At 46.3% G+C, this 19,143-nt stretch overlaps 1 long non-coding RNA gene across 5 annotated transcripts in view; it reads left to right on the forward strand.

Moving 5' to 3' along the window:
- LOC140609828 (uncharacterized) overlaps positions 1-19,143 on the forward strand; it is a 43,964-nt gene that overhangs the window by 179 nt on the left and 24,642 nt on the right. For 4 of the 5 annotated variants that reach the window (XR_012011550.1, XR_012011548.1, XR_012011551.1 and 1 more), the window contains exons 2-4: positions 3,655-3,712; positions 8,774-8,926; positions 11,084-11,173. This is a non-coding gene — a long non-coding RNA (uncharacterized lncRNA). The remainder of the gene's footprint in view (positions 1-3,654; positions 3,713-8,773; positions 8,927-11,083; positions 11,174-19,143) is intronic. The other variant, XR_012011549.1, reaches the window with a different exon arrangement.

Here is a 19,143-nt window from a genome sequence, read left to right on the forward strand (position 1 = left end):
CCCACATCAGGCTCCCCACAGGAAGCCTGCTTCTCCCTCTGCTTATGTCTCTGCTTCTGTGTGTGTGTGTGTGTGTGTGTGTGTGTGTGTGTGTATGTGTATCTCATGAACAAATAAATAAAATCGAGAGAGGGAGAGAGAGAGACTGCCTGAGAATAAAGCCAGCACTTGAGTAAACAGCTGAAAGAAAGAGAGCCCTATGCCTGATGATATTGCTTGGGCTTTTAGATCCAGCCATGCCTGAAGACTAACCTGTACTTTTCACTTTTGTGAGCCAATCACTTCTCTCCTTGGTGTAATTCTATTTGAGTTGGGCTTTTTGTCACTTTTAACTGAAAAAGTTCTGATGACCACAGGCTCCACTGAAAAGCTTTAGAGGTACAGAGCTTCTGTTAGGAGTGATGTAAAAGTTCTGGGAACGGATGCTGGTGATGGTTGCACAACATTGCGTATGTGCGTACTGCCACTGAATTGTACTCTCAAAAGTGATTAAAATGGTAAAATTTATGTTGTGTCTATTTTATCACAATAAAAAAGTTAATTAAAACTTTTGAAAGAATATGTTATGAGAGACAAGTGACCCATTCCCCACACAACAGGTAGAGGCCCCTTTGATGCACATTAAATAATCTTTATTAAAAATCATTCAGGGGCTTCCTATTCCACTTAAAATTCAGCTCACACACCTTCCCAAGGTCTACAAGTCTCCCTGTCATCTACCCTTGCACCTTTCTGTCTTCAAGTCCCACCCTCTTGCCTGGGCTCCCTACCCTCCAGCCACTGTAGTTTCCTTGCTGCAGGCAAACAGAGCAATCTTTTGTCTTGTCTTGGGGCCTCTGCACTTGATGGTCCTTCTAAGTGGGACAGTCATTTCCTCCCCCACTCCCACCCTGCCCCCGCCAATCCTTCCATGGTCACCTCACCATCATTCAATCTATACTCAGTTGCCGCCCTTTGGAGAAAACTTCCCTGAACACAGTAGTGCCCCCTGCCTATCATTTCACCCTTCATGTTCTCATGGCTATCTGCAATGGTCTTTTTCTTTGTTGGTTTGTGTTTATTGTTTCTCAGCCTACATTTGAATGTAGGAGGGCAGCGGGAGGGCAGGAACGTTGTTCCTCATGTTCCCAGCACTTAGACCAGTACATGGTCTGTAGTATGTGCTTAATAAATGGTACTAAGTGAACCATTTGCACAGGTGAGTTTCTTACAGACAATTCTGCAAGTCAGGAAGCTGAGCCCAGAGAGGGGAAGGGACTTATCAAAAGCATCCTACAAATCGATGTCAAAGACAGACCTAGACCCAGACTCCTGGTTCCACATTCAGTTCAGTTTCTGTAATTCCCCTCCACCACTTTTTGCCCAAAGAGTTGCAAGGCTGCAGTGATTTTCCCCTCTGATGCAAGTATCTCAGAACAGAAAGAACAGTGAACTAGAGACCAAGGGACTTGGGAGCTGGGTCTAGCTCTGCCATCCACACACCCTCCAGACTGGGTTTCCTTGAGGACAAAGGTATTGCTAGCATCTAGGGCACTCATAGTAGAGTAGGCACTTGGACAAGGTTTGCTGAATGAGTAAGTGATTGCTTGCATGAAGTAAATGGGTTTCAACAAAGGATGGTGGTTAAGACCTCAAAGTCTGAGCTAGATAGAATTGAATTCAAATCCTGGCTATGCCACTTTCTAGTTGTTGGACACCTGATCTCACATGAAGAATATACTTGGCATCATCTATGATAGTCTCCCAAGATGGGTCCTGATACCCCTTACCCCCTGGTATTTATGTTTGTGTGTAGCCCACATTAAATTAGGATGGGCCTGCATCAACCCATAGAATACCACAGGAGTGATAGTGTGTGACTTCTGAACCTAGATGATAAAAAATATTGCAGCTCTTCCTTGGACTCTTGTATGGTTCATTGGGTAAATCAGCTACCATATTGTAAGGACACTTAAGGAGTTCTGTGGAAAGAAGAACCAAGCCCCATCCCCAACCCCAACAGCCAGCACCAATTTGGGAACATATGAGCAAGCCACTTGGAACTGGATTATTTAGCCCAGTCAAGACTTCAGATGACTGAAGCCTCAGCTTCATGAGAGACCTTGGGATAGAACTGCCCATCTAAAGTACTTCTGCATTCTTCACCCACTAAAACCACAAGAGAAAATAGATGATTATTGATTGTTCAAGTCACTAAATGTTGAGGCAATTTGTTATACAGTATCAGGTAACTAATATATTTATTCATCTTTATCATTGACATATACTGAGAGCTTACCATGTGGTTTTTCATCAAGCCCTCCTAGTAATGCTATGAGATTGGTATTCTTATGCTTGTTTTATAGACAAGAGAACTGAGGTGGAGGGCAGTGAAATTTCTCCCTACAGAGCCCCTGAGCTGAAAAGCTTTATGGTCAGGCCTGAGAGTCAGAAAATCAGATACGTATGACCCAAGACAAATATGGCTCTAGGATCCCAGGAGGGAGAGAGGAATTTTGGATCTGGTTTCTGGTAGTTTTTCTCGTAGGTTGAGAGAACACTCCGAAAGCAGCAGACACACCCCCTGCCCTTGAGCACCTGATTAGTGGGCATCAGATGCTTATGAATAGTGTATGGTATTCTGTTGCTGAGAAACACACACACATTTACACAGTAATGATGAAAAATAATAACCCTTAATAAGAGTCTGGCACTTGGCATATATTAAGCTTCATACCTTCAGAATTCCATGGAATCCCACCTGTCAAGTAAGCTTGGTTTAATGGACTGAATGTGTCTCCCCTCTCCCAACCAAATTCATATGTTGAAGCCCTAGCCCCCAATATATGGTAGGTATTTGGAGGTGGGGCCTTGGGGAGGTAATTTGCATTAGATGAGGTCATGAGGGTGGGGTCTTATGACAGGAGTGCCTTATAAGAGAGCTCTCACCGACCATGCTGGCACCCTGATCTCAGACTTCTAGACTCTAGAACAGTGAGAAAATAAATTTATGTAGTCTAAGCCACCCAGTCCAGGGTATGTCACAGCAGCCTAAGCCGACTAAGACACATGGCAATGTACGTTTTACAGATGTGGACACTGAGACCCAGAAAAAGGTATAGGATTCTGAAGGGTCACACAGGCTTTAAGTGGCAGAGCTCAGATTAGAACCTGGCAATTGGGTGTCTTTACAAGTGCTAAGGGCTGATAGGGAGTTAGTAGGGTTCATCTAAGGGAGGTCTGGGAAGAGGTGAGCAGGGAGCAGGGTTCTGAAGTGGGGGGTGGCATAGTGCAGAGGATGGGGTGTGGTGGGCCTAGAGGGGCAGGGTGAGCCCCTGGGAGGCTCCTGGGAGGTGTGAAGGCAAAAAGGGAATATAGCCAGAATGGAAAGAATGAGGAAGTCTGGGTGTGTGGAAGAGGTTTGGCTGAAGGAATTTGGGTGTTGGGTGCAATTGCAGCAGAAGGGTTGTGCAGAGTGAGGGATGGTGGAGCTGGGGCCAAAGTCAACTACTGCGCCTAAAGCAGCTTATTTTGCTTCTTGGGTGGTTTTAGAATATTCACAATATTTTGCAACCATCACCACTGTCTACTATTACCCAAAAAAACAACTCCATATATCCCAATTCCCCCCTCCCCCGTTTCCTGGCAACACTAATCTACTTTTTATCTCCATAGATTTCCCTGTTCTACACTTTCATATGAATGGAATCCACTTTACCACATGTTGTCTGAGGTGACTGTCTTCTTTCAGTTAGCATAAGTTTATCTATGGCTTTCAGGATTTATCTATGTTGTAACATTACTTCACTCCTTTTTTATGGCTGAATAATTTTCCATTGTGTAGACATTCTACATGTTTCTGTATTGATTCATTAGTTGATGGACACTGGGTTGCTGCCTTTTTTTTGGCTGTTATGAATATTGCTGCTATGAACATTCTTGTACAAGTTTTTGTGTGAATATACGTTTTTTGTTCTCTTGTGTATACATCTGGTTATGGAATAGCTGCATCCTATGATAATTCTATGTTTAACTTTTGAGGAACCACCAAACTGCTTTCCAGAGGAGCTGTACTATTTTACCCTCCCATCCCCAGTGTTTGAGTTCCAAAGCCTCCACATCCTTGCCAGTACTTGTCTGGTGTTTTATATAGCCAACCCAGCGAGTGTGAAAGGGTATCTCATTGTGGCTTTGATTTGCTTTTCCCTAATGACTAATGATATTCTGCATCTTTTCATATGCTTATTAGCCACTTATATAACTTCTTTGGAAAAATGTCTATTCAGATCCTTTGTCCACTTTTTAGTTGTTTGCTTTTGTGAGACTTCTACATAGAATCTAGATACTAGACCCATATCAGATATATGATTTGCAAATATTTCCTCCCATTCTCTAGGGGTTCCCTTTTTCTTTCCTCCTGTTTTCTGATGAATAGGGCTCCTCTGGGACTGGTAGGGACCTTACCCCTGGTGCCAGAGCATGGAACACTCTCCCACCATGGAAACAAGTGGCTCCCCAGAGGTCTCACCCAAGAGGACATGCTAGTACCTCAGTATACCTTTACAGTGAGTGCCCTGCCTGCCAGGCACTCAGGGTGTAAGTCTGAAGACAACATGGTCCCTTCCCTCTTGGGCTCTCCATCTCCATGAACAATACCTACAATCACCCAGACTTTCAGGAGGGAAACTCCAGTGCCCCCTCAGACCACCAGCCAATTTCCCACTGTAGCCCTCATCTCCCTCCTGTCTCCTGCCCCCACATCCCAGTCCAGCCCCCTCCCCATTACCTGAAAGATTTCAATAGCTCGATAATTGCCCCTAGACATCCCAACTTGCTTCTTCCAGTCCATTTTCCCTTCCATCAGCGCAGGAGCAGAGTGACTTTTCTTAAGAAAGAATCCCATCATGAGTCTTCCCTCACCAACAACATCTACAGTCAAGAAAGAAGGCACTTGGTTTAGACGGCTTTCTCCACCCTCCTTCTTAACTCAGCAGATTGAACCTTCTCCCAATTTCCCAACTCACCCCACCTCCACACTGGGCCGAAATCACTCACTCTGACACAGGAAATAGTAAGGAGATGTCAGTGAGAAACTCCAAAATAGGTCATGGGCTGGACAGCAATAGGTCAGGGAAGAGCTGGGAGTTTGTGTGGGGGAGGGGAGAGGACTTCAATCATGCACCTGCAGCCACATGTTCAGACTTGGACGGGCAGGCCTGCTAGGTACTCAGCAGTCTCATCTGAGTCTCTGGGGTGTGTGAGAGCCTGAGTCAGCCCTAGGTGTTGGGAGGCAGGTTCCACTGCCACCTGGACCCTCCTAGGTTCCTCAAACCCAAGCACTGAGAAAGCCCTAAAGATATCGTGGCCCACCGCTCATCCGTGTGCCTCTACTAAAACCCCATTCTTCCTACCTCAAAACTGGAAATAATGGCACCCCCTGGGGCTGTTCTGGAGCTCAAAGAACACATGTGTCTGGAAGGCACATCTAGACTGTTGTGTTAACTTGTAGAACAGATGGGGAAACTGAGACTTAAAGAGACAAATTGGTAATTTTCAACCCTGGCTGTGGCTAAAGATCACTAGGAGAATTTGTTGAAAACAAGGATTTCTGGATCCTACTATGGCTTCTGATAGGGGTCCTGTTGTCTGTGTTTTTTAACAGGTGACTGCTGGGAACCAGGGGAACAGCCGACTGTGCTGGGGATACGTGGAAAGGTGTGGGAGGGTGCATTCTGCTTCTCTTCCCAGAATTCTTTTTTTTTTTATTTTTTTTAAGATTTTATTTACTTATTCATGAGAGACACACGAAGAAAGACAGAGACATAGGCAGAGGGAGAAGCAGGCTTCCTGCAGGGAGTCTGATGTGGGACTTGATCCCAGCACCCCAGGATCATGACCTGAGCTGAAAGCAGACACTCAACCACTGAGCCACCCAGGTGCCCTCTTCCCAGAATTGTGAGATGTGCCTCTGGCAAGAGGTCACTGAGGTCCCAGCGGTGTGTGGCTGGCCACCTTACTTTCCCAGACTGGAAGCCAGAAGCTGGCTTTCCTGCTGCCAAGCTGCTGAAAATATTTCTCCCTGCTGGATTTGGCTGCTAAAGATGTTCTGGGGAGAGAAGTCTCTGGCGGTACAACCCCTAATGAGCTGGGAAGGGGAGGTTTGGGGAGGGAAGCTCCCTCCATCCTATAGCGAAGAGAACTGAAACCAAATTTAAAAGGAAACAGATTTGTCTTGGGGCAGAGTGGGGACTGCAATGAGGAGGGGGTTGGCTAAGGCAGGCGCTTAAGCAGTCATCTCCTTGTCTGTCTCAGGCTCCTGGCACCTTTCTCGCTCCCTCCTTGACCTTTCCATCTAAATATGTTCTCTGGACAGGGTCTGAACCTCAAATGCACTTGTCTCAAATCCACACTCAAATGCAATTGTCTAATAATAGCAGTCTAAAACATGACTGTATTCCCTCTTTCTTTTATCTCTTTCCTTCCTTCCTCCCTCCCCTCACCTGTCCTTCCTTGGTCTGCTTTTTAATTTTGCCTCTGGTCTTCAGCTCATAATCTAAATTGCTTTCCCCAGGTCTTTATTTCTTCATTTATTATTTGTGTTTTCCATACATTTTTTTTTTGTGTGTGTTTTCCATACTTGCTCGGCAAAGCTACCACTCTGATCATGTCCACTCTCAGCCAATGCTGTGTCCACCCCCACACAGCTGCACTAAACAACCACTCTGCCTGGACTCACTTTAAAATTCGTGACCTTGAATGTCAAGAGAGCCCTTGGTACTGCGTGGCAATTAGGCTTTACCTACCTACCCATTGGTCTCCAGCTCTGTTAGACTACTGTTCCACTTCTCTGCTCCCCTAAATTCATAGTGCCTGCCCCCGCCCACACTCTCCACTGCCTCTTCACTGACAAAATTGAAGTGGTCTAAATGTCCACACACCGACCATGAGAGAACCCTTCCACCAGCGTCTCCACCCCCTGTACTCAGGCTTCCCACCTGCCGCCACAGGTGAACAGCCCATGAGCTCGACTACCTGTCTCTGTGCACTGGACCCCAGCCCCCTTCATCTGCTCTTTCTTCCCATACCATCATTTTTAATCTCTTCTGGATCATTCTCATCAGCATACAAATACGCCATTATTTCTCCCATCTTTAAAACAACAACAAAAATCTGGGCAGCTACGTGTAAAAGATTAAAACTGACCCACTTTCTCACACCATATGCAGAAATAAACTCAAAATAGCCTAAAGACTGGAATGTAACACCCGAAACCATAAAATTCCTAGAAGAAAACATAGACTGTAATTTCTTTGACATCCGTCTTAGCAACATTCTTTTGGATCTATCTTCTCACGCAAGGGAAGCAAAACCAAAAATAAACAAGTGGGACTATGCTCAATGAAATAAGTCAGACGGTGAAAGACAAATATGGTGTGATTTCACTTACATGCAGAATCTAAGAAACACAACAAACAAAACAAAACAAAACAAGAACAGACTCCTAGGTACGGAGAAGGAATGGTGGTTACCAGGGGGTGGGTGAGAGGATGGGTGAAACAGGTGATGGGGATTAAGAGGTATAAAATTCTACTTATAAAATAAATAAGTAACAGGGATATAATGTACAGCCTAGGGAATACAGTCAATAATAGTGTAATGACTGTATGGGGACAGATGGTAACTAGACCTATGTTGGTGATCATTTTGTAATGTATAAAAATATCCAATCACTATCTTGTACACTGGAAACTAATATAACATTATATGTCAATTATAATTCAATAAAGAAACAGTGATGCCATCACTACTAAAAAAGATCTTCTTGGCTCCTCTTCCCCCTTGACTATCCCTTTACGTCTCCCTGTTTGTATTAGTATTGCTCTATGGCAGTCCACCCCAAATTTAATGACTTCTTTCAATTAACAACTGTTTTATTATGCCCCCTTGACTGGGCTCCCCCAGGCAGCTATTCTGCTTTGTGTGGTGTCAGCTGCAGCTGTAGCTTTCTGGAGGCTCCACTGGGCTCAGTTGTCCGAAGGCCTGTGGTTGGAGCTGCCTGGTGGCTGGAGCTTGGTTTGGCCCTGTCGAGGGCAAGACCTCCACTCTCTCTTCCACATGGCTTACCTGTGTGGCTTGGGCCTCTTACAGCATGCTGCCTGGGGTCTAGCAGTGCAGAAGCTTCCAGGCCATGTTATGAATTAGGCCTGGAACTGGCACAGTGTGGCTTCTGCCACATTTAATTGGGTAAAGTCAGTCACAGGGACAGCCTAGATCCAAGATCCTCCTTGAATACCAGGAGACAAGGTCCCCGGGGGCAACCAAGCAACAAACTATCACACTCTCCTTTGTACTACAACTCTTCAAAGGAACTGTCCATCCTCAATCCTTGCAAATACTCCCTCCTGTTCTTTGTAAATCCATTCTAATCAGAGGGCCACTCCTGCTGTTCCATGGATGTCCCTTTGGTCAAGATGGCGAGTGGCCGCCTCATGGCAAAATCCATGCTCATTTCTCAGATCTCGTCTTTTACTTGGGTTAGCGAAGTTGACTGCTCATTTCTCTCATCTGATTTCAGGACCCTGTGCTCGTCTAGTCATTGCTTAGCTCAGTGGTTTCCCCTGCTTCTCCTTCACTGGTTCTTTTCTCTCCCCAACCTCTTGATGCTGACAGGACCTAGGGCTCGGTCCTTGATCCTCTTCTCTCCTCCATCTGCATCATGATCTTGGTAACCTCATCCAACGTCATTGCTTTCAATACCATTTATGTGTAAGTGACTCCACCTTTATGTCTTCAGCCTAGACCTCTCTTAAATTCCAATGATGGTGACTGCCTGTTTGACATCTCCACCAGAGAGCCAATGCACAGCCAAACCCATCGTGTCCAAGACCAGGCTCCTGATTGTGTGCCCTCCCAAAACCTTGACCTGATGCCAGCTGTCCCCATTTAGGTGAGTGGCAACTCCTTACTCGCAGTTACCCAGGCCAAAAGCCCCGATATCAAAACTGATTCCTCTCTTCCTCTGACATCCATATCCAAATCCAAATGAAATCCCGCTGGGTCCACCTTCAGAATATACCCAGATTCTGACTATCTCTGTCGTTTCCACTGCCCCCACCATCCCCTGTGAGCCACCATCCCCTCTTAGATGGATGACTTCCCATAGCTCGCTCTGCTTCGATTCCAATCTCCCATGGTCTACTGATTTATTATAAGAGTTTTCATAAGGATCCTTTTTTTTTTTTAAATTCAGAAAAAAAAAATCAGAAATAAACTCTTACATTTAAGGTCAACTGATCTTCTTTTAAGATTTTATTTATTTATTCATGAGACACACACACACACACACACAGAGACACACACACACACATTGAGAGAGAGAGAGAGAGGGGCAGAGACACAGGCAGAGGGAGAAGCAGGCTCCATGCAGGGAGCCCGACGTGGGACTCGATCCCGAGACTCTAGGATCACACCATGGGCCAAAGGCAGGCACCAAACTGCTGAGCTACCCAGGGATCCCCCCGAAGGATCCTTTTAAAATCTAAGCCAGGTCACATCCCTCCTCTGCTCAACACCCTCTTGTGGCTCCCTGTCATTCAGCAAAAACACCAAAGTTCTCACCATCACCTACAAGGCCCTATGTGACCTGGCCACCCTGTGACCTTGGACTCCCCCTCTCCCCTCCACTCACTTTGCTCCAGGTGCTTGGCCTCTAACATTATTGCTGATACACAGAGGCACACTAACATCCAAAACCTTTGCATGGAACATTCCCCCACCTGGAATGCTCTCCTCCTAGCCCTTTCAGGGCTCCTTTCCTTACCTCATTCAGATCTTTGCTCGGAGGTTACCTTCTTCATGAGTCCATCCTTCATCTCCCTGTTTAGAATGGCATCCCATCCCTGCCTGCTTGGCTTTTCCATCTCTCCCTGCTCTTTTCTCTCATCAATAGCTCTTAGCCTTCTAACATACTCTATATAATTTAGTCATTTGTTATGTTTGTTGTTTATTGTCTGTTTCATGCTGCTAAAATTGAAGGGTCACAAGGGGAAGAATCTTCGTCTCTTGCTCACAGATGCATTCTATTGCCTAGAGTAAATCCAGGTACAGGGACAGTGCTAAAATTTTAGTTTTTAATTTTACTATAAGTATCTTGAATCCTTTTGAGTATCTCAAATTCTTTGTGACACAAGGCAGGCTGTGGACAAATTTATTCTTGCATTCACCTACTCATCTAACCATCCATCCATCCATCCATCCATCCATCCATCCATCCATCTAACCTACTGCCTATCTATTCACTCATATCCATTTATCTGCTTATCACCACCCATTCACATCTGTCCACTTGTCTGTTTATCTATCCATTCATCCCATCCAACATATTTCCAAACAATATTTCAACAAAACAATTTTGAAGCATTAGCTTTTGGCCAAGCGCTGTGCTGGGCTCTAGAGTCAAATCCATGACAATAAAATTCTGACCTCTGAGGTGACAGTAATAGGATAACTGTTACAGGATGCTTACAAAACAAAAACAAACAAACAAACAAAAAAACCACAATCACTGGGCCTTAAGTCTTACTACAGGGAATGACACCAAAAAAGACACTTGGTGAATTGCATGGGTGGAGGTAGATGGGGGGAGGGGGAAGACAGGGGGAAGTTGCCAGTTCTTCTCCTGTCTCTGCTTCAGGCTCCCCTTGCCCAGCAGCATGCACAGACCTGGGATCTCTGGATTCTACTCGCCCCTCTCATCCCGGTCCCCAAGCCTCAGGCTCCTCACCTGTGAAATGAGGCAGCAGCATTCTCTTGACAGAATTCACTAAAGCACATGGGAAACTTTCTGGTGCCTGTGGAACTTAACCTGCTGCACATTCTAACCCTCAGGAAGCTGATGCCCAGGCTCCACCTCCAAACAATGAAATCTGAACCTTCTGGACCAGGGTGGTATCACCTTTTTAATCATTTGGCAGTGGGACCTGGGCATTACTGTTTTTCAGGAGCTTCCAGGGGATTCTAATGTGCAGCCAAGCTTGTGGACTGCTGGAGGTAGAGCCATTTAATCAATACTCCTTATCTATTTAATTGATCTCAAATATTGCAGCTGGAGAAAAGTGGATTTAATTAGAGGAGACGAGACATTTGTGAAGATGCTGAAGACAATGTCTGGACACTGTCAAAGGCCTCACAAGTTGTACGTTGCTTCTTATCTTACTCTTAACTTGTTTTTTATTCAGTTTTTGTCAGAGGAAAAACTCATGTTCCTAAATCTAATTTTTGGAAGAGGGAGTTAAAGAAAGTAAGAGTTGGAGAGAAACCCTCAAAAGCTCAGACCCATAGAGAGAGAAAGAGAAAGGAAGAGTAAGGGAGAGAGGGAGAGAGAGAGGGAGAGGGAGGAAGGGAGGAAGAGAGGAAATATTACCAAAGTTCCCTTGGGTGTTAGGGCAAGACCTTGCAAAGTGAATATTAGTGGGAAAAATTGTTTTGAAAAGGCAAATTCCAGGGTCCCACCCCCTCAGGATTCTGATTTATTATGGTCCAAGCTAGGACATAGGAGCCTGTCTTCTCAGAGCCCCCCACCCCTCCAACCCCTCATGTGGCTCAGGCCATCCTGGAGGCTGTTGCTTTCAAGAGCTGTGCCATTCTTTCCTTTACCCGCCCCTTCCCACCCCATCCCTGCGAATTGCAGCTGTTTGTGTTGTTTTATACCTTCTATGTTTCCTTGGTTCTTCAAAAAGGAATGATAGAAATAAAGTTATTTTCTTTAGGGGAAAAAAAAGAGAGACACAGGGAGAGGGAGAGAGATATTTTCTTGAGTTAATTGGCCAAGAGTAAGTGAAGAAACAACAAAGAAAAATCTGTGGAAGCACAAGAGCATCAGCCAGAGATCAGTGCCAAACATGAGTGGTGAGAGAGCGTGCTGGGCAGGGGCTCCATCCTTCCAGAGGAAGGGGGTGTCTTTCTTGGTAGGGAGAAGAGCCTTGGACCATTGGAGGGTCCCACCTCACAGTCTTATTGAGAGGGGGCACCAGTCCAGATCCCCTGAGAAGACCCCAAGACAGGAGGCATGCAAAGGATTTGGTGGGGGAGACACTTGTGAGGAATAATGAAGGGGAGGAGGAGCAGAAGGCAACAGGAGAGCCTCAGATCCAAGTGCAATTGGACACCTGTGAAAGCTGAGAAGAGGCCTCCAGTCCAGGAGTGAGTAGTGCAGAGAAAGCCAAGGCCAGGAAAAATGGGGAGCCCCCAAACAAAGACTGTCTGTTAGAGGTCTCCACTGGGAGGGAAGGCCCAGCTCTGATACCCCCACTGTGCTCAGTGGTTAGGAGCCAACTAGGACAGCAAGTGGAGGCAGTGAGCCAACTGCACAGGAGGGGGTCTTAAAGGGGCAGCTCCATGGCCACCGCAGACACTTACCCAACAATGGAAACATTCATTTGTCCAGGCAAGGTTATCGAGCTCATGATAAACATAAAGACAGTGTGACTATGATGGTGAACAAGGCAGGCATGTTCCTGCCATCCAAGAGCTTTTATAGCACAGCTGGAGAGACAGCATCACACAATGAACCAGTCACAATTAAGAGACACTAAAAGGGAAAAAAAAAAAAAGACACTAAAAGTGTCTATCAGGAGTAGGTGACCATTTGGTTCACCATCTAAATCTAGACCCTTTGGAGTGAAAGTGAATGCTGTTAATAATTATGCCTGGACAACTGGCATCTATTGGGACTATCTTAGGAAAACTGGGATATACAGTGATCCTGAAATAGAGAAGCCCCATATAGCCCAGGGAAGACCTCCTTGAGAAAGGGACTTTAGAGCCAGGATCTGAAGGCTATGTGGAAGTTAACCGGTTGCTTGGGCTTCCATCGTATGTCATCAGAGCCTGGTGATCCCCCCTGTATGGCTGGCACCATAAGAGTTGGTTAACTGTTTGGTGACTGATTTCTCACCATCTTAGGGACACCCATGTCGGGGATGTCACCAATGTCTGGAAGACCGCTGCCTGGTATTCTTTTGATGGCACTGAAATGGAAACACAGGGCGCCTGGAAGAATCTGTCGATAGCTTTCCCTCCGCCCTTGATTATGTCATTCAGGGCAGAGAATAAGGGAATCTGTTGACATTAGATTATAACCTATTTTTACCTTTTTTAATAGAGAATTTTCTTTTTTTAAAAAATATTTTATTTATTTATTTGCAAGAGAGTGAGAGCCCTAGAGAGAGAGAGAGAGAGAGAGAGAGAGAGAAAGAGAGCAAGCATAAGTAGGGAGCAGAGGAAGAGGGAGAAGCAGACTTCCATGCTAAGCAAGGAGCCTGACATGGGGTTTGATCCCAGGACCCTAAGATCATGACCTGAGCTGAAGGCAGACACTTAACCAACTGGAGCCACCCAGGCGCCTCCATTCTTACATTTTTTGAAATACCAATGAAACTGCTTTCCCCTAATCTTTCTTAAAATTGTTGCAATATACATAACATAAAACTTGCCATTTTAACCATTTTTAAGTGTCCAGTTCAGTGGCAATGCATCCATTCACACTGTTGTGCAGCCATCCCCACCATCCACCCCCAGAACTTTCTCATCTGCCGAAACTGAAATTCTGTTAAACACTGACTCCCGACCCCCTCCCCCAGCTCCTGGTACCCACCATCCTACTTTTCATCTCCATGAACTGCACTCCTCTAGGGACCTCACAGAGGTTGAGTCACACACTATTTGTCCTTTTGTGAGTGGCTTACTTCACTTAGTACAATGTCTTCCAGGTCCATCCATGCTGTAGTGTGTGTCAAGATTTCCTTCCTTCTTAAGGCTGAATAATATTCGTGTATAAATTTACCACGTTTTATTTGCCTGTTCACTCATCGGTTGAAATACGAATTATTTTTTTACCTTATGGCTATTATGAAGAATGCTGCCATGAACATGTGCATAGAAGTATCTCTTCAAATCCTTGCTTTCAATTATTTGGGTATATACCCAAAAGTGGAGTTGCTAGATCATAGGGTAATTCTATGTTTAATTTTTTGAGGCATTACCTCACTGTTTTCCACAGCATCTGCAATTTTTCACATTCCCACCAGCAATCCACAAGCCTTCAAAAGTTCTCCACATCCTCTCTAATACTTGTTAACTTTTCCTATAGTCTTTCAGAGGGACTTAACATTTTTTTGAGGTAATTGTATGTTTACATACAATTTTAAGAAATACTGTGGAGAAGGCTAATATATTCTTCTGTCAATTTCTCCCAATGGTAACACCTTTCACATGTATAGCCTAATAGTACAATCAGGATATTGCCATTACAACAATCTGCTGCCCTTATTCAGATGTCAGTTTTACATGCATTCGTGTGTGTGTGTGTGTGTGTGTGTGTCTAGAAGCAGTTTTTTTTGCAAACTTATCCTCCTTGTAGATTCAGGTGACCCTCCTCCTGTAGTCAAAATACAGAACAATTCCATCACAAAGATCTACAATAGGGATTTTTAAAAAAAAACCTTTCGGGGATCCCTGGGTGGCGCAGCGGTTTAGCGCCTGCCTTTGGCCCAGGGTGTGATCCTGGAGACCCGGGATCGAATCCCACGTCGGGCTCCCGGTGCATGGAGCCTGCTTCTCCCTCTGCCTGTGTCTCTGCCTCTCTCTCTCTCTGTGTGACTATCATAAATAAATTTTTAAAAAACCCCTTTCGTTTTGGAAAAATTAAAACTACACAAAAGTAGAGAGCAAGGTGTTATTGATACCATGTGCCATCAGGCAACTTCAGTAACTCTGTGTTTATGGCTGATTCCGTTTCCTCTGTAGCCTTGCTTACTCCCAGATTATTATGCAGCAAATCCCAGCCTTCTCATCACTTCAATGCCAAGCATATCAGACAAGAGACAAAGACATCACTTTTAAGCAGAACCACAACACTACCCTTATGGTCTATCGCCTGCCCCTTGCCAGTAATAATCCCCAAAAGGGCTTCATAGGGAATTGGCAGATCTTGCAGCTTCTCCTCCAGGCGACATCCTAGGAAAGGCACACATCAGCTATGAATAAGTTGCTGAAGGATAACAGACAAGAGTAACAAGCTCTTTTTCTCCCAGACCTCACAACGAATCCATCAGAAAAGCCCGTCACTCTATCTCCAAAATAGAATCAGTATCCAACCACACGTCGCCACCTCTGCTCCTGTCACTGTGTCCCAGCCTGCACTGTCTTTCACCTGGGCTGCTGCAGAGCTGCCTCTCTGCTCTCACTGCCCCCACCTCTGCCCCCTGCAGCCTCATCTCTGCACTGAGCCAGAAGGATCTGTCAAGACAGAAGCCAGAGGATACCCCTCCTCTGCTCAGCACCCTCCAAGGGCTTCTCATCTCATTCAAAGCCTCGACAGTCACCCCCACACAGCCTCCCATCACCTTGTGATTTCGTCTGCTGCCCTCCTCTGCTACAGCCAGAGGCCAGTAAGCTATGGCATAGATGCCCTGGGCGCATTCCCACCGCAGGGCCTTTGTTCATGCTCTTCCTTCTGCCTGGAATACTCTTTTCCAGATGTCCACTCAAACTTATCCCCTTCAGGTCTCTGGTCTAATGTCATTGTGCAGCTTCTGTTTGCATGCCTGGATCTTCTCAACACCTATTTCCACCCTGCTCCGTCTTCCTGGTGCTTACAATAGGGACTAGATCAACAGAACCTTCGCCCTCTAGCTTTCACTGGGTTTGGCCTATGGAAGGCTCCATAAGGAGTGAGGCCAGGTATTTATTCCCTGTGCTCCCTCCCAGGAGACTGTTACAGGCCCTGTCAGGTGGCCTCTCTGCCATAGCCTCTGTCTTCTGTCCTGTGTTCTCCCTTGCTAGCCTCATTCCACCATCCCTGTGGTTTCTCTCCATCCTGCCCACATCATAGTAAGTAGTCTCTCTGCTAACACTCCTCCAATGACCCACTTTGGTGTGCCAGCAGTTCCCTGCTGGGGTGCTGACGGAGGCAGTGATCTTGGTGAGTTTGTCCCTGGCCACCCAGTATAAAATTGCACCCTCCCACATGTCCACACCCTTTCTGTATTCTGTGCGTTATGCTCCTCAGCATTTCTCACCATCTACTGTGGTACATATTGTACTTACCTATGCTGTTTATTATCTGTCTCTCACAACTGGGACAGCTGTGTCCTGTTGCACAGGGTGTGTGTGCACTGCACAGTTCCAGAAGTCACTATTTACACAGACTACGATGTAAAGGGCAATGGCACCTCCTAGAGTTGTGCAGCAGGGTGGTCCTGTCCCCCATCAGAATATAAGTTTTGACCCCCCCCACGCACTATTCTATCTGAAATGCTTAGAACACTGCTCAGTACGTAGTAGTTCTCACAAAATTGTCACCAATAACTATTAATCTCTTTTATTTCCCATGAGAAGTCTAAGTGCAAGTATCCTTATATGGTGGTGTCAGGAGGTCTCAGTTTTCTAAGGGTTTCTCCTGATATACCTTCTGTAGTGTGTGCCCTCCGCGCCCCTCCCAGTGCTCCGGAGAATTGCCTGCGGTGTGGTGTGTTCTGATGAGAGGCGAAGTGATGACTCAGAGTCCAATGTCTTGGAACAATGAGAGGCCGGAAGGGGATACACCATCAGGCACCGCCTAGAGGTGCAGGTGCCAACGTGACGCCTCAAGTCCAGATTGGCTCTCGATTTTATTATCATAGAATGTTAAGTGTGTGGAAACAAGGAAGGAAAAAGAACTCAAGAAACCAATCATGAGAGGGGTGGCCAGGAACTGCGTCCGTGACTATCTGCATGGGTCTCAGAGGAGCTTAACAAGGGGGCTGCGGGGGACAGAGAGGTGACCTCAGCAGGCCTGGCTATCTATCCAGCATCAGTGCTGTTTTCAGCACAGATCCATAGCAGGAATAATTGGCTTTTGCCACATGCATAGAGCTGTTGCCATTTATGTGTGTCCCCGTCCTTAATGTTTCTCTTACTCGCTGAGGTCTTGCGCTACAATTGCCCTCCGCCAGTCGGGAGCCCTCTTGCTTGGGAGGTCCTGCCTTCCACACCCAGGAGAGTCTGCGGCCAGTGACTGCCACAGGTGCAAAATCCTGCCCCTTGGGCAGCCGGGTGGTTCAGTGGTTTAGCACCGCCTTCAGCCCGGGGCGTGATCCTGGAGACCCGGGATCGAATCCCACATCGGGCTCCTGGTGCATGGAGCCTGCTTCTCCCTCTGCCTCTCTCTCTCTGTCATGAATAAATAAATAAAAATCTTAAAAAAAAAAAAATCCTACCCCTTACCTCAAGGTGGGGCCAATTCAGCGCTGCACACCTGCCAGGCCCAGATTAAAGCCAACCTCCCTGGAAGGTCGCATCCTCATTAGCTCCCACCCCACATGTACATAAGCATCCTGGCTGGCTCTCCCCTTCCTGGGAACCTGCCCTAAGACACCTATGTGCTCTCCACGTGTGGCATACTGTCCAGCACATGGCAGGTGTCCCGTCACTATTTTTAGTGAATGAATAAATCAGTATGGTTTGGCTTCCCAGCCCTGCCCCTCATTAACTCTATAACCTTGGCCAAGGTAGTCCTGATCCTGAGCCTCAGTGTCCCCAAAGGCCAGGCAGGGTAATCCCATTGGTAGAGATGATCCTGCGTGCCATGGGGGGCAAATGGAGTTACGTATGACAAACCCTCACCTTGCCCTGCTCTGCTCAGCTTTTTCACTCCTCCCTGAATGTTAAATCTGGTCAGGCCAGCTTCCTTGTTAGCTCCTGGTGGGGTGGCTTTCTGTTTCCTGGCCTCTTTCCTCCAGGGGATAGGGCTCACAAACGCTCTGTGGATGCTCTTTGCTTGATTTAAAGTGCTTTGGGCAACAGGAGGAACTTGAGGGAAAGGCAGCGATTAGAAGAGAAGAGACCATTAGGTATTAACGCCACCCACCATCAGTGCTGCGGCCCGACTGCCTTCCTTTGAGTGTGCTGAGCTGCAGTTAATTAGCTTTTGGATTTCTTAGCTGTGGGGTGTCGCTTTAATCATCTGCCACCTGGCCCCAGCTCTGCCCTGGGCGGGAGAGAGGCCTCTAGAAGCATGAGCTGAAGGGAGGCCAGTTGTGCAGCATGAGAGCCCCTCAGAGCTGAATGTATGCTCCAGCAGCTGGACTGCCCACCTGCTTGCCCCATGTGAGGGCTCCGAGAGGCTGGACTGATGTGTGGCATGTGGCAGAGCCGGGATCCAAGCTCAGGGGTCCTGTGTTATGGTTTGGGGCTTTGTCCATCTCACCATCCCTCCCTGCGTGCCACAGGTACTTCCCTAGCACCTCCTCAGAGTGGGGACCTCGGGATTTTGTGGATGAGGAAACCAGAGCTCATCTTTCCCCTCCAGGGGCTTGCAGCCATCAACAGGCTAGCAAGCAGATACAGCGATAATAACAAATGGTGAAAAGGATCACGAAGGAGACCAATAGTGCAATGAAAGGGAGTACCATGAAGCCTCTCTAAGGAGCTGACGTACATTCCTTAAGAGGACCAGAAGTTTTCCTCTGTAGAATGGCAGTTAATAAATAAAAGATGAAGTAACAGCATAAGACTATCATAATTTTCAACCCCAAAAAGAATAATGGACCAGGCTTTGAACATCAGTGGCTGCAAGCATCACAAAAATGGAGACCAGCAGATACTAAGTGCCACCGATGGAAGAACACAGCATCGCCCTGAAATCGCCAGAAAATTGAACCTAAATCTGATCAAGCCCTTAGCTCAGGACTGTTCAATTAAATACACACAAATGCAAGTCAAACAAGTCACATATGTAATTTAAAATTTTCTAGAAAGAACATGGAAAAAGAGAAACAAGAAGTGAAATTAATTTTTTTAATTTTTAAAAGATTTTATTTATTTATTATTTATTTATTTTTAAAGATTTTATTTATTCATTCATGAGAGACACAGAGAGAGAGGCAGAGACACAGGCAGAGGGAGAAGGAGGCTCCATGCAGGGAGCCTGATGTGGGACTCGATCCTGTGTCTCCAGGATCACGCCATGGGCCAAAGGCAAATGCCAAACCACTGAGCCACACAGGGATCCCCGAGATTTTATTTTTTTTTTATTAATGAGAGACAGAGAGAGTGAGAGAGGCAGAGACACAGGCAGAGGGAGAAGCAGGCTCCATGCAGGGAGCCTGATGTGGGACTTGATTC

This window comes from Canis lupus, chromosome 19 (genome assembly GCF_048164855.1).
Source record: "Canis lupus baileyi chromosome 19, mCanLup2.hap1, whole genome shotgun sequence".
NCBI classification, from domain to species: Eukaryota; Metazoa; Chordata; class Mammalia; order Carnivora; family Canidae; genus Canis; species Canis lupus.